The sequence below is a fragment of the Tachyglossus aculeatus genome, chromosome 17 (genome assembly GCF_015852505.1).
Source record: "Tachyglossus aculeatus isolate mTacAcu1 chromosome 17, mTacAcu1.pri, whole genome shotgun sequence".
Classification (NCBI taxonomy): Eukaryota; Metazoa; Chordata; class Mammalia; order Monotremata; family Tachyglossidae; genus Tachyglossus; species Tachyglossus aculeatus.
The window spans coordinates 36492628-36508420 of NC_052082.1; the positions used below are offsets into that span (position 1 = coordinate 36492628).

At 45.4% G+C, this 15793-nt stretch overlaps 1 protein-coding gene across 1 annotated transcript in view; it reads right to left on the reverse strand.

The window, feature by feature from the left end:
• COPS4 (COP9 signalosome subunit 4) overlaps positions 1-15793 on the reverse strand; it is an 80488-nt gene that overhangs the window by 51889 nt on the left and 12806 nt on the right. The gene's annotated exons all lie outside the window — the stretch shown is intronic.

Below are 15793 nucleotides of genomic sequence, written 5' to 3' on the forward strand. Positions count from 1 at the left end.
CTGGAGATATAAAATACAGTGTACCTGTTAAAGTGGACTTTATCCTCTGAATTTTAGGGTTTATCCTGGTTTAGGTTTTGTGTTTAATAAAACTTTTTTTACAGAGGCTAAAAGCATCTGTCCTAGCATATGCTAACCCAGGAAAATTATTATTATTATTATTATTATTATTATTAAAAATTGCATTTATTGAGCACTCACCACCACCTCTACTATGTGGGCAGACGCTGAAAGGGGTAGTGGGCTAAAGAAGCAGCAGAGAAGCAGCGTGGCTCAGTGGAAAGAGCCCGGGCTTTGGAGTCAGAGGTCACGGGTTCAAATCCCGGCTCCACCAATTGTCAGCTGGGTGACTTTGGGCAAGTCACTTCATTTCTCTGTGCCTCAGTTCCCTCATCTGTAAAATGGGGATAAAGGCTGTGAGCCCCCTGTGGGAAAACCTGATCACCTTGTAACCTCCCCAGCGCTTAGAACAGTGCTTTGCACATAGTAAGTGCTTAATAAATGCCATTATTATTATTATTATTATTATTATTGGGCTTGGACCCTTCCACTGAGGCTGAGAAAATATACATTACTGTTGCCATCCCTTCTGCTACTAGGCAAGTCACTTAACTTCTCTGTGCCTCAGTTCCCTCATCTGTAAAATGGGGATGAAGACTGTGAGCCCCCCGTGGGACAACCTGATCACCTTGTAACCTCCCAATGCTTAGAACAGTGCTTTGCACATAGTAAGTGCTTAATAAATGCCATTATTATTATTATTATTATTATTATTGGGCTTGGACCCTTCCACTGCAGCTGAGAAAATATACATAACTGTTGCCATCCCTTCTGCTACTGGGCAAGTTACTTAACTTCTCTGTGCCTCAGTTCCCGCATCTGTAAAATGGGGATGAAGACTGTGAGCCCCCCGTGGGACAACCTGATCACCTTGTAACCTCCCCGGTGCTAAGAACACTGCTTTGCACAGAGTAAGTGCTTAATAAATGCCATTATTATTAACAAACACCATTATTATTATTATTAAAGGGCTTGGACCCTTCCACTGGGGCTGAGAAAATATACATAACTGTTGCCATCCCTTCTGCTACTGGGCAAGTCACTTAACTTCTCTGTGCCTCAGTTACCTCATCTGTAAAATGGGGATGAAGACTGTGAGCCCCCCATGGGACAACCTGATCACCTTGTAACCTCCGCAGCGCTTAGAACAGTGCTTTGCACATAGTAAGTGCTTAATAAATGCCATTAGTATTATTATTAACAAACACCATTATTACTACTACTATTATTATTATTAGTATTATTATTATTAAAGGGCTTGGACCCTTCCACTACGGCTGAGAAAATATACATAACTGTTGCCATCCCTTCTGCTACTGGGCAAGTCACTTAACTTCTCTGTGCCTTGATTACCTCATCTGTAAAATGGGGATTAAAACTGTGAGCCCCTTGTAACCTCCCCGGCGCTTAGAACAGTGCTTTGCACATAGTAAGTGCTTAATAAATGCCATTAGTATTATTATTACTATTATTATTGTTATTAAAGGGCTTGGACCCTTCCACTGCAGCTGAGAAAATATACATAACTGTTGCCATCCCTTCTGCTACTGGGCAAGTCACTTAACTTCTCTGTGCCTCAGTTCTCTCATCTGTAAAATGGAGATGAAGACTGTGAACCCCTCCCTGGGACAACCTGATCACCTTGTAACCTCCCCGACGCTTAGAACAGTGCTTTGCACAGAGTAAGTGCTTAATAAATGCCATTATTATTATTATTATTATTATTACTATTATTATTATTATTAAAGGGCTTGGACCCTTCCACTGTGGCTGAGAAAATATACACAGTGTTGCCATCCTTTCTGCTACTGGGCAAGTCACTTAACTTCTCTGTGCCTCGGTTACCTCATCTGTAAAATGGGGATGAAGACTGTGAGCACCCCGTGGGACAACCTGATCACCTTGTAACCTCCTTGGTGCTTAGAATAGTGCTTTGCACATAGTAAGTGCTTAATAAATGCCATTATTATTATTATTATTAAAGGGCTTGGACGCTTCCACTGCGGCTGAGAAAATATACATAACTGTTGCCATCCTTTCTGCTACAGGGCAAGTCACTTAACTTCTCTATGCCTCAGTTCCCTCATCTGTAAAATGGGGATGAAGACTGTGAGCCCCCCGTGGGACAACCTGATCACCTTGTAACCTCCCCAATGCTTAGAACAGTGCTTTGCACATAGTAAGTGCTTAATAAATGCCATTATTATTATTATTATTATTATTATTAGGCTTGGACCCTTCCACTGCAGCTGAGAAAATATACGTAACTGTTGCCATCCCTTCTGCTACTGGGCAAGTTACTTAACTTCTCTGTGCCTCAGTTCCCTCATCTGTAAAATGGGGATGAAGGCTGTGAGGCCCCCGTGGGAAAACCTGATCACCTTGTAACCTCCCCAGTGCTTAGAACAGTGCCTTGCACATAGTAAGTGCTTAATAAATGCCATTATTATTATTACTACTATTATTAAAGGGCTTGGACCCTTCCACTGCGGCTGAGAAAATATACATAACTGTTGCCATCCCTTCTACTACTGGGCAAGTCACTTAACTTCTCTGTGCCTCAGTTCCCTTATCTGTAAAATGGGGATGAAGACTGTGAGCCCCCCGCAGGACAACCTGATCACCTTGTTACCTCCCCGGCACTGAGAACAGTGCTTTGCACAGAGTAAGTGCTTAATAAATGCCATTATCATTATTAACAAACACCATTATTATTATTACTATTATAATAATTATTATTAAAGGGCTTGGACCCTTCCACTGCGGCTGAGAAAATGTACATAACTGTTGCCATCCCTTCTGCTATGGGCAAGTCACTTAACTTCTCTGTGCCTCAGTTCCCTCATCTGTAAAATGGGGATTAAAGCTGTGAGCACCCCGTGGGACAACCTGATCACCCTGTAACCTCCCCGACGCTGAGAACAGTGCCTGGCACATAGTAAGCGCCTAATACCATCATTAGTATTACTATTACTGAGGGCCACTGCTCCCAGTATGCTCTGTGCATCCTCCCCCCTCTCCATCCCCCCATCTTACCTCCTTCCCTTCCCCACAGCACCTGTATATATGTATATATGTTTGTACATATTTATTACTCTATTTTACTTGTACATATCTATTCTATTTATTTTATTTTGTTAATATGTTTGGTTTTGTTCTCTGTCTCCCCCTTCTAGACTGTGAGCCCACCGTTGGGTAGGGACTGTATATGTTGCCAACTTGTACTTCCCAAGTGCTTAGTACAGTGCTCTGCACACAGCAAGCGCTCAATAAATATGATTGATTGATTGACTGTGCACCCTGGGCCGGGGATAAAAGCTCTCAGCGTCCCCAGCACCGGACGGTCAGTCCCGCCACTTCCACAGAGGAGCTGGCTTTGGCTTTCCTCCTCCGTGCCATCGGGGAGACTTCATCCCATCCCGTCCTGCCTTCCACCGTTCCGGAGGGAAAGAGGACAGCACTGGCAGCAGGAAGCCTCCGCAAAGCCTGCTGTAGAGGTTGCTCTGGGGCCTTGGACCCTGAGCCTGACGTTCTGCTTCTCTAGCCACCGCACCCTGCTGATTTTTGCTTTTCTTTTGGTATTTGTGTCGCGTTCGACGCGTTCTTCCTCCCCGACGCATCTGCCGCCAATCCCCTTCTCCCCACTTCTACTCGTAAAGGAGCATTCCCCACAGGGACCATTTCCAATTCCTGCAGACCAAAGTCCCGCCTCTGGCCCGGAATGCCCTCCCTCTTCTTATCTGGCAGACGATAATAATAACGTTGGTATTTGGTAAGCGCTTACTATGTGAGAAGCACTGGGGAAGATACAAGGCAATCAGATTGTCCCACCTGGGGCGCTCAGCCTTAATCCCCATTTTCCAGAGGAGGCAACTGAGGCCCAGAGAAGTGAAGTGACTTGCCCAAGGTCACACAGCTGATGACTGGCGGAGCCGGGATTTGAGCCCATGACCTCCGACGCCAAAGCCCGGGCTCTTTTCACTGAGCCACGCTGCTTCTCTCCTTATTAAAAGCAGATCTACTCCGAGAGGACTAAGCCCTCATTTCCTCGATGATACTAATAATGGTACTTGTTAAGCGCTTACTATGTGCCAAGCACTGTTCTAAGCACTGGGGCAGATACGAGTTAATCAGGTTGGACACGATCCAGGTCCCACATGGGGTTCACAGTCCTAATCCCTGTTTTACAGATGAAGCAACCGAGGCTCTATTCATTCATTCATTCAATCGTATTTATTGAGCGCTTACTGTGTGCAGAGCACACTCTTTTAGACTGTGAGCCCACTGTTGGGTAGGGACTGTCTCTATATGTTGCCAATTTGTACTTCCCAAGCGCTTAGTACAGTGCTCTGCACATAGTAAGCACTCAATAAATATGATTGATGATGATGTACTAAGTGCTTGGGAAGTACAAGTTGGCATCCTACTCCCTCCTATGTTCCCACGGGGCTCCCAGTGGCTCAGTGGAAAGAGCACGGGCTTTGGAGTCAGAGGTCTTGGGTTCAAATTCTGGATCCGCCACATGTCTGCTGTGTGACCTTGGGCAAGTCACTTCTCTGAGCCTCAGTTACCTCCTCTGTAAAATAGGGATGAAGACTGTGAGCCCCACGTGGGACAACCTGATCACCTTGTATCCCCCCAGCGCTTAGAACAGTGCTTTGCACATAGTAAGCGCTTAACAAATGCTATCATTATTATTATGTTGCCCTTGTACTTGGATTTACCCTTTCCTCAGCGCCACAGCACTTATATACATACCCACAATTCATATATTTATATTAATAATAATAATAATAGCATTTATTAAGCGCTTACTATGTGCAAAGCCCTGTCCTAAGTGCTGGGGGAGGATCCAAGGTGATCAGGTTGTCCCATGGGGGGCTCACAGTCTTCATCCCCATTTTACAGATGAGGGAACTGGGGCCCAGAGAAGCGAAGTGACTTGCCCAAAGTCACAGAGCTGACAATTGGTGGAGTCGGAATTCGAACCCGTGACGTCTGCCTCCGAAGCCCGGGCTCTTTCCACTGAGCCACGCTGCTTTTCTGTTATTAATTATTATTAACATTAATGCCTGTCTCCCCCTCTAGACTGAATGCTTGTCGTGAACAGGGAATGTGTCTACTATCTCTGTAATTCTGTACGCTCCCAAGTACGTTCAGTGCTCGGTACACAGTAAGCGCTCGATAAATATGCTTGGTTGACTATTTGTTCTGACAATTTTAACACCAGCCTACATGTTTTGTCTTGTTGTCTGTCTCTCCCGTCTAGACTGTGAGCCCATTGTGGGTAGGGACCGTCTCTATATGTTGCCGACTTGTACTTCCCAAGCGCTTAGTACAGTGCCCTGCACACAGAAAGCGCTCAATCAATATGACAATGAATGAATGACTAGTAGATTACTTTAGATGCTCTATTTATCAGATTATTCGGAACCACAACATGACTTCATCCTTTTTTTACACCTAGAAAACAAAGGAGTTACCAATTGAAAGTTAAAAAATGACGATACTTCCAAATTACCTGTCCTAGAGGATTACAGCATTATATTCACCTGTCTACATGTTTTGTTTTCGCAGTACGCTGCCGACTTGTACTTCCCAAGCGCTTAGTATAGTACCCTGCACACAGAAAGTGCTCAACAAATGACTGAATGAATGAATAGTAGATTATTTTAGTTGCTCTACTTATCAGATTGTTCTGAACTACAACATGACTTTATCCTTTTTTTTACACCTAGAAGACAAAGGAGTGACCAACTGAAAGTTAAAAAATGACAATACTTCCATATTACCTGCCCTAGAGGATTATAGCATTGATTCACCTGTCTACATGTTTTGTTTTCGCTATATGCTGCTGACTTGCACTTCCCAAGCGCTTAGTACAGTGCCCTGCACACAGAAAGCGCTCAATAAATATGATTGATTGAATGAATGAATGACTACTAGATTATTTTAGTTGCTCTACTTATCAGATTGTTCTGAACTACAACATGACTTTATCCTTTTTTTACACCTAGAAAACAAAGGAGGGACCCCCTTCTAGACTGTGAGCCTGTTGTTGGGTAGGGACCGTCTCTACATGTTGCCGACTTGGACTTCCCAAGCGCTTAGTACAGTGCTCTGCACACAGAAAGCACTTAATAAATGATTGAACAAATGAATGACAAGTAGATTACTTTAGATGCTCTATTTATCAGATTGTTCTGAACCACGAAATGACTTTATCCTTTTTTTAAACCTAGAAAACAAAGGAGTTAAAAAATGACGATACTTCCGAATTACCTGCCCTAGAGGATTACAGCATTATGATTCACCTGTCTACGTGTTTTGTTTTGTTGTCTGTCTCCCCCTTCTAGACTGTGAGCCCGTTGTTGGGTAGGGACCGTCTCTATATGCCGCCGGCTTGTACTTCCCAAGCGCTTAGTACAGTGCTTTGCACACAGTAAGCGCTCAATAAATACGATTGAATGAATGTAGAGTGGCCATTAATAGAGACAGGTCCAGAAAAAAGCAGATGCCCAAGGAGAGCCTTGCCCAGGACCTCAAAGCAAAACCGAAGTGGCGTGGCTCAGTGGAAAGAGCCCGGGCTTTGGAGTCAGAGGTCATGGGTTCAAATCCCAGCTCTGCCACTTGTCAGCTGTGTGACTTTGGGCAAGTCACTTCACTTCTCTGTGCCTCAGTTCCCTCATCTGTAAAAAGGGGATGAAGACTGTGAGCCCCCCGTGGGACAACCTGATCACCTTGTAACCTCCCCAGCGCTTACAACGGTGCTTTGCACATAGTAAGTGCTTAATAAATGCCATTATTATTATTATTATGATAAAAGTAAGTTCTCTTGCCCCTTTTCCCCAAGGGTGAACAGACCCACTTGAGTAGTTGGCTGACCGTGTGAGTGAAGATGAGCGTGGGGGGAAAAGGAGAGAGTGGTTGATGTGAGGGAGGATCTGCTGTACAGTGTAATTGTTGGAGATCTCCAACATGAACAGTCTGGATGGTCAAAGTTTCTCAAAAAAACAAAAAAAGAAACTCCTCTGATCAAAACTAATGGCTAGGCTGCATTTGGCAGACCAATCAATAGTATTTACTGAGCACTAACTATATGCAGAACACTGTTCTAAGCACTTGAGAGAGTAATAATAATGATATATGTTGCCAACTTGTACTTCCCAAGTGCTTAGTACAGTGCTCTGCACAGAGTAAGCGCTCAATAAATACGATTAATTGATTGATGGCATTTATTAAGCGCTTACTATGTGCACAGCACTGTTCTAAGCACTGGGGAGGTTACAAGGTGATCAGGTTGTCCCATGGGGGGCTCACAGTCTTCATCCCCATTTGACAGATGAGGTCACCGAGGCCCGGATAATAATAATAGTAATGATGGCATTTATTAAGCGCTTACTATGTGCAAAGCACTGTTCTAAGCGCTGGGGATGCAAGGTGATCAGGTTGCCCCACGGGGGGCTCACGGTCAATCCCCATTTGACAGATGAGGTAACTGAGGCACAGAGAAGTGAAGTGACTTGCCCAAGGTCACACAGCTGACAACTGGCGGAGCCAGGATTTGAACCCACGGCCACTGACTCCAAAGCCCGGGCTCTTTCCACGGAGCCCCGCTGCTTCTGGCTCACCACTGTAGACAGCACCACTATCCTGCGTAACTCTCGGATTATCCTCACCCCCACCCCCTTCTCATTCGAGCATGATATTCGATCTGTCACCAAATTCTGCGGGGTCCAGCTCCATGGCATCGCTGAAATCCACCCTTTCCTCTCCATCCTGCTACTACGCTGATCCAAGCACTTATCGTACCCTGCCTTGATTACTGCATCGGCCTCCCTGCCTCCTGTCTCTCCCGACTCCGGCTCGCCCCTTTATAAAAACATCCAGTCCATGTTTCTCCACTCCTCAAGGAGCTCCGGTGGTTGCCCACCCGCCTCCACGTCAACGGACACTCCTTACCTTGGGATTTCAAAGCACTCGATCACCTTGCCCTCTCTTATCTTAACCTCACTGCTCTCCCACGACAACCCGGCCCACGGACATCGCTCCTTTAGAGCCAAATTACTCACCGTACCTCAATCTCGTTGGACCCCCAAACTCCAGAACCCCGGAATCGCCGACTGCTGGGGTACCCAGCCAGCGGGTCGGCAGGGTACCGGATCCAGGTGGCGGGATGGGGCCGAGCTGGATGTGCCTTGGCCCCTGAGGAAGGGGGTAAGGAGAAAGATCCCGGGGCCGGGAGGACCTAGGTTCTTATCCCAGCCCCGACAAATGCCTGCTGTGCGGCCTTGGGAGAGTCACTTCACTTCTCCAGGCCTTAGTTCCCTCATCTGCAAAATGGGGAATTCAGTACCTGGTCTCCCTCCTACTTAGACTGTAAGCCCCATGAAGAGCCATCTGGTAGTACGGTGCTTGGCACACAGTGAGTGCTTAATAAATACCACCATAACCGTCGTCTATCCTGCAGCCATTCACCTATACCCTGCCTCTGGCCTGGAGCTCCCTCCCTCTTCATATCCGGCTTTGGAGTCAGAAGTCGTGGGTTCAAATCATCACCATCATCAATCGTATTTATTGAGCGCTTACTGTGTGCAGAGCACTGTACTAAGCGCTTGGGAAGTACAAGTTGGCAACATATAGAGACAGTCCCTACCCAACAGTGGGCTCAAATCCCAGCTCCGCCACCTGTCAGCTGCGTGACTTTAGGTAAGTCACTTCACTTCTCTGGGCCCCAGTTCCCTCATCTGTAAAATGGGGATTAAGACTGTGAGCCCCCCATGGGACAACCTGATCACCTTGTAACCTCCCCTGTGCTTAGAACAGTGCTTTGCACATAGTAAGCGTTTAATAAATGCCGTTATTATTATTATGATCATTCTTCTCACCTTCAAAGCCGTATTACAACCACATCTCCTCCAAAACGGCTTCCCCAACTAAGCCTTTATTTCCTCTTCTCCCACTCCCTTCTGTGTCACCCTGGCACTTGGATTCACACCTTTTATTACTCCTCCTCCAGTCCCACAGTATTTACGTACATATCCACAATAAGCGCTTAGTACAGTGCTCTGCACATAGTAAATGCTCCAAAAATACGGTTAGTAATAATAATATATTAATGCCTGAATCTCCCTCTAGACTTTAAGCTTGTAGACGGGAAACATGTCTATTAACTGCTACATTTTACTCTCCTGACTGCTTAAGGAGAAGCAGTGTGGCTCAGTGGAAAGAGCACGGGTTTTGGAGTCAGAGGTCATGGGTTCAAATCCCGGCTCTGCCAATTGTCAGCTGGGTGACTTTGGGCAAGTCATTTCACTTCTCTGTGCCTCAGTTACCTCATCTGTCAAATGGGGATTAAGACTGTGAGCCCCCCGTGGGACAACCTGATCACCTTGTAACCTCCCCAGCGCTTAGAACAGTGCTTTGCACATAGTAAGCGCTTAATAAATGCCACTGTTATTATTAAATAATGGCATTTATTAAATGCTATTTATTATTGCCAATAAATGGCATTTATTATTTATTAACAGTGCTTTGCACATAGTAAGCGCTCAATAAATGCCATTCTTAAACAATAATGATGGCATTTATTAAGCACTTACTATGTGCAAAGCACTGTTCTAAGCGCTGAACATGCAAGCAAGGTGATCAGGTTGTCCCACGGGGGGCTCACGGTCTTAATCTCCATTTTCCAGATGAGGGAACTGAGGCCTAGAGAAGTTAAGTGACTTGCCCAAAGTCACCCAGCTGACAACTGGCAGAGCCGGGATTTGAACCCATGACCTCTGACTCCAAAACCCGTGCTCTTTCCACTGAGCCACGCTGCTACAACACGAAGCGCTCAATGAATTCGACGGATTGCTTGGAAAAAAAATGTCACGGGGCATTCAGATTCTAGCAAGCCCAGATATTTGCCAATCGCTCTACGAAAACCACTGAATAATAATAATGATAATGGCATTTATTAAGCGCTTACTATGTGCAAAGCACTGTTCTAAGCGCTGAACATGCAAGCGCAGCATCCAGGCTACAGCGGAAAGTGACTGAGAAGCAGCGTGGCTCAGTGGAAAGAGCACGGTCTTGGGAGTCAGAGGTCGTGGGTTCTCATCCCGGCTTCACCACTTGCCTACTGCGTGACATACTACTCCCCTACTCCCCCTTCCCCTCCCCACAGCACCTGTATATATGTTTGTACATATTTATTACTCTATGTATTTATTTTACTTGTACAGATTTATTCTACTGATTTTATTTGGTTTATATGTTTTGTTTTGTTGTCTCCCCCTGCTAGACTGTGAGCCCGCTGTTGGATAGGGACCGTCTCTATATGTTGCTAACTTGTCCTTCCCAAGCGCTTAGTCCAGTGCTCTGCACACGGTAAGCGCTCAATAAATACGACTGAATGAATGACCCTGCGCTAGTCACTTAATTTCTCTGTGCCTCAGTTCCCTCATCTATACAATCGGGATTAATAATAATAATAATAATAGCATTTATTTATCAATCGTATTTATTGAGCGCTTACTATGTGCAGAGCACTGTACTAAGCGCTTAGCACTGTACTAAGTGCTTAGCACTGTACTAAGCGCTTGCTATGTGCCAAGCACTATTCTAAGTGCTGGGGAGGTTATAAGGTGATGAGGTTGTCCCACGGGGGGCTCACAGTCTTAATCCCCATTTTACGGATGAGGTAGCTGAGGCGCAGAGAAGTGACTTGCCCAAAGTCACCCACCTGACAATTGGCAAAGCTGGGATTTGAACCCATGACTTGACTCCAAAGCCCAGGCTCTTTCCACTGAGCCACACTATGAGATTCACGTGGGACGACCTGGTTACCTTGTAGCTACCCCAGTGCTTAGATTAGTGCTTGGCACGTAGTCAGCGCTTAAAATATACCATAATTATTATTATTATTGTCGGGAACTCGGCTTGGTCTGGGCTGGGGTCTGAATTTAGGCCAACGCTTACCCCTTCCCAAAACACAGACGGGCCAAAAAAATGCATGAGCACTCGGAAGTCGACGGAATTCAAGTTGCCTCTTTTGTATTGTTGTCTGTCTCCCCCTTCTAGACTAGAAGCCCACTGTTGGATAGGGACCGTCTCTATCTGCTGCCCCTTTGTACTTCCCCAGCGCTTAGCACAGTGCTCTGCACATAGTAAGCGCTCAACAAAGCAGCGTGGCTCAGTGGAAAGAGCGCGGGCTTTGCAGTCAGAGGTAATGTCAGCTGTCAGCTGTGGGACTTTGAGCAAGTCACTTAACTTCTCTGTGCCTCAGTTACCACATCTGTAAAAATGGGGATCAAGACTGTGAGCCCGCCACGGGACAACCTCATCACCTTGTAATCTCCCCAGGTGCTTGGAACAGTGCTTGGCACATAGTAAGCGCTTAATACACGCCATTATTATTAAGTGCTTAGTACAGTGCTCGGCACCCAGTAAGCACTCAATAAATTCGACTGAATATTTTGTTTTGTTGTCTGTCTCCCACTTCTAGACTGTGAGCCCATTGTTGGGTGGGGACTGTCTCTCCATGTTGCCGACTTGTACTTACCAAGCGCTTCGTACAGTGCTCTGCACACAGTAAGCGCTCAGTAAATACGACTGAATGATGAATGATGAGAGAAAGACCTTCACCTGGGTTGGCCCCGTCAGATCCGTGCTTAGTACAGTGCCTGGCACATAGTAAGCACTTAACAAATACCACAATAATAGTAATAATAATAATAAAGCACCGTGGCTCAGTGGGAAGAGCACAGGCTTAGGAGTCAGAGGTCATGGGTTCAAGTCCCGACTCCGCTGCTGTGTTAGCTGTGTGACTTTGGGCAAGTCACAACTTCTCTGGGCCTCAATTATCTCATCTGTAAAATGGGGATTAAGATTGTGAGCCCCACATGGGACAACCTGATCACCTCGTACCCCGCCCCCCCAGTGCTTAGAACAGTGCTTTGCACATAGAAAGTGTTTAATAAATACCATTATTAAGCACTTAGTACAGTGCTCAGCACACAGTAAGCGCTCAATAAATTCGACGGAATGTCTTGTTTTGTTGTCTGTCTCCCCCTTCTAAACTGCGAGCCCGTTGTTGGGTAGTGACCGTCTTTATATGTCGCCGACTTGTACTTCCCAAGCACTTCGTACAGTGCTCTGCACACAGTAAGTGCTCAATAAATACGATTGAATGAATGAATATGATTGAATGAATGATGAGAGAAAGAACCTTCACCTGGGTGGGCCGTCAGATCCGTGCTTAGTACAGTGCCTGGCACATAGTAAGCGCTTAACAAATACCATAATAGTAATAATAATAATAATAATAATAATAAAGCAGCGTGGCTCAGTGGAAAGAGCACGGGCTTAGGAGTCAGAGGTCATGGGTTCAAATCCCCACTCCGCCGCTTGTCAGATGTGTGACTTTGGGCAAGTCACTTCACTTCTCTGGGCCTCAGTTACCTCATCTGTAAAATGGGGATGAAGACTGTGAGCCCCCCGTGGGACAACCTGATCACCTTGTAACCTCCCCAGCACTTAGAACAATGGTTTGCACATAGTAAGTGCTTAATAAATGCCATTGTTATTATTATTATTAACAAACACCACCATCATTATTATTAAAGGGCTTGGACCCTTCCACTGCAGCTGAGGAAATATACATAACTGTTGCCATCCCTTCTGCTACTGGGCAAGTCACTTAACTTCTCTGTGCCTCAGTTAATTCATCTGTAAAATGGGGATGAAGACTGTGAGCCCCCCGTGGGACAACCTCATCACCTTGTAACCTCCCTGGCGCTTAGAATAGTGCTTTGCACATAGTAAGTGCTTAATAAATGCCATTATTATTATTAACAAACACCATTATTATTATTACTATTAAAGGGCTTGGACCCTTCCACTGGGGCTGAGAAAATATACATAACTGTTGCCATCCCTTCTGCTACTGGGCAAGTCACTTAACTTCTCTGTGCCTCAGTTCCCTCATCTGTAAAATGGGGATGAAGACTGTGAGCCCCCCGTGGGACAACCTGATCACCTTGTAACCTCCCCAATGCTTAGAACAGTGCTTTGCACATAGTAAGTGCTTAATAAATGCCATTAGTATTATTATTAACAAACACCATTATTACTACTACTATTATTATTATTATTAGTATTATTATTATTAAAGGGCTTGGACCCTTCCACTACGGCTGAGAAAATATACATAACTGTTGCCATCCCTTCTGCTACTGGGCAAGTCACTTAACTTCTCTGTGCCTCGATTACCTCATCTGTAAAATGGGGATTAAAACTGTGAGCCCCTTGTAACCTCCCCGGTGCTTAGAACAGTGCTTTGCACATAGTAAGTGCTTAATAAATGCCATTATTATTATTATTACTATTATTATTGTTATTAAAGGGCTTGGACCCTTCCTCTGCAGCTGAGAAAATATACATAACTGTTGCCATCCCTTCTGCTACTGGGCAAGTCACTTAACTTCTCTGTGCCTCAGTTCTCTCATCTGTAAAATGGAGATGAAGACTGTGAACCCCCCGTGGGACAACCTGATCACCTTGTAACCTCCCCGGCGCTTAGAACAGTGCTTTGCACAGAGTAAGTGCTTAATAAATGCCATTATTATTATTATTATTACTATTACTGTTACTATTAAAGGGCTTGGACCCTTCCACTGTGGCTGAGAAAATATGCATAACTGTTGCCATCCTTTCTGCTACACGGCAAGTCACTTAACTTCTCTATGCCTCAGTTCCCTCATCTGTAAAATGGGGATTAAAACCGTGAGCCCCCTGTGGGACAACCTGATCACCTTGCATCCTCCCCGGCGCTTAAAACAGTGCTTTGCACATAGTAAGTGCTTAATAAATGCCATTATTATTATTATTATTACTATTATTATTATTATTAAAGGGCTTGGACCCTTCCACTGTGGCTGAGAAAATATACACAGCAACTGTTGCCATCCCTTCTGCTACTGGGCAAGTCACTTAACTTCTCTGTGCCTCAGTTCCCTCATCTGTAAAATGGGGATGAAGACTGTGAGCACCCCGTGGGAAAACCTGATCACCTTGTAAACTCCCCAGTGCTTAGAACAGTGCTTTGCACATAGTAAGTGCTTAATAAATGCCATTATTATTATTATTACTATTACCATGATTATTATTAAAGGGCTTGGACCCTTCCACTGCGGCTGAGAAAATATACATAACAACTGTTGCCATCCCTTCTGCTACTGGGCAAGTCACTTAACTTCTCTATGCCTCAGTTCCCTCATCTGTAAAATGGGGATTAAAGCTGTGAGCCCCCCGTGGGACAACCTGATCACCTTGTAACCTCCCCAGCGCTTAAAACAGTGCTTTGCACATAGTAAGTGCTTAATAAATGCCATTATTATTATTATTATTACTATTATTATTATTAAAGGGCTTGGACCCTTCCACTGCGGCTGAGAAAATATACAGAACTGTTGCCATCCCTTCTACTACTGGGCAAGTCACTTAAATTCTCTGTGCCTCGGTTCCCTCATCTGTAAAATGGGGATGAAGGCTGTGAGCCCCCCGTGGGAAAACCTGATCACCTTGTAACCTCCCCAGTGCTTAGAACAGTGCCTTGCACATAGTAAGTGCTTAATAAACGCCATTATTATTATTACTACTATTATTAAAGGGCTTGGACCCTTCCACTGCGGCTGAGAAAATATACATAACTGTTGCCATCCCTTCCCCCCGTGGGAAAACCTGATCACCTTGTAACCTCCCCGGCACTGAGAACAGTGCTTTGCACAGAGTAAGTGCTTAATAAATGCCATTATCATTATTAACAAACACCACTATTATTATTACTATTATAATAATTATTATTAAAGGGCTTGGACCCTTCCACTGCGGCTGAGAAAATATACATAACTGTTGCCATCCCTTCTGCTATGGGCAAGTCACTTAACTTCTCTGTGCCTCGGTTCCCTCATCTGTAAAATGGGGATTAAAGCTGTGAGCCCCCCGTGGGACAACCTGATCACCCTGTAACCTCCCCGGTGCTGAGAACAGTGCTTGGCACATAGTAAGCGCCTAATACCATCATTAGTATTACTATTACTGAGGGCCACTGCTCCCAGTATGCTCTGTGCATCCTCTCCCCCTCTCCATCCCCCGTCTTACCTCCTTCCCTTCCCCACAGCACCTGTATATATGTTTGTACATATTTATTACTCTATTTTAGTTGTACGTATCTATTCTATTTATTTTATTTTGTTAACATGTTTGGTTTTGTTCTCTTGTCTCCCCCTTCTAGACCACCGTTGGGTAGGGACTGTATATGTTGCCAACTTGTACTTCCCAAGTGCTTAGTACAGTGCTCTGCACACAGTAAGCGCTCAATAAATATGATTGATTGATTGATTGTGCACCCTGGGCCGGGGATAAAAGCTCTCAGCGTCCCCAGCACCGGACGGTCAGTCCCGCCACTTCCACAGAGGAGCTGGCTTTGGCTTTCCTCCTCCGTGCCATCGGGGAGACTTCATCCCATCCCGTCCTGTCTTCCACCGTTCCGGAGGGAAAGAGGACAGCACAGGCAGCAGGAAGCCTCCGCAAAGCCTGCTGTAGAGGTTGCTCTGGGGCCTTGGACCCTGAGCCTGACGTTCTGCTTCTCTAGCCACCGCACCCTGCTGATTTTTGCTTTTCTTTTGGTATTTGTGTCGCGTTCGACGCGTTCTTCCTCCCCGACGCATCTGCCGCCAATCCC